The sequence below is a fragment of the Eurypyga helias genome, unplaced genomic scaffold (assembly GCF_000690775.1).
Source record: "Eurypyga helias isolate BGI_N326 unplaced genomic scaffold, ASM69077v1 scaffold39481, whole genome shotgun sequence".
In the NCBI taxonomy this organism is placed as follows: domain Eukaryota; kingdom Metazoa; phylum Chordata; class Aves; order Eurypygiformes; family Eurypygidae; genus Eurypyga; species Eurypyga helias.
Window position 1 is genome coordinate 3888 of NW_010233523.1, and position 390 is coordinate 4277.

Sequence of the window (390 nt, forward strand, 5' to 3'; positions counted from 1 at the left end):
CCGTAGGCCGGGCGACGTTTTGCCCAGCGCCTGCGCTAAGAGCCTTCAACCCAGACGGTGCCGGGGCCAGCAGCTCCCCCCGGCACATGGAAAAGAGCGTTCAAAGGGAAATCAGTCAGAGGAGTAAGGGCAAGCTGTGGCCGAGCCGCTGAGCTCGGATACCAGGAAGAGGAGGATGGGGATGCTTCCCTGGCTGAGCAGCATGTTGGCCCCGGCGTTGGGCTAACGAGGCCGCTGGCGTCAGCCCAGTGGCTCTCGTGTTTCTAAACAGCAAGAGAAAGATTGAGCGGGAGCCAAACACCTCCAAGTAATTCCCAAAGTTCCCCTTCCTAGCGTGAAAAAAACCTTACGGACGCGCAGCTTTCCCGCCAGACTCCACACCGGCCGTGC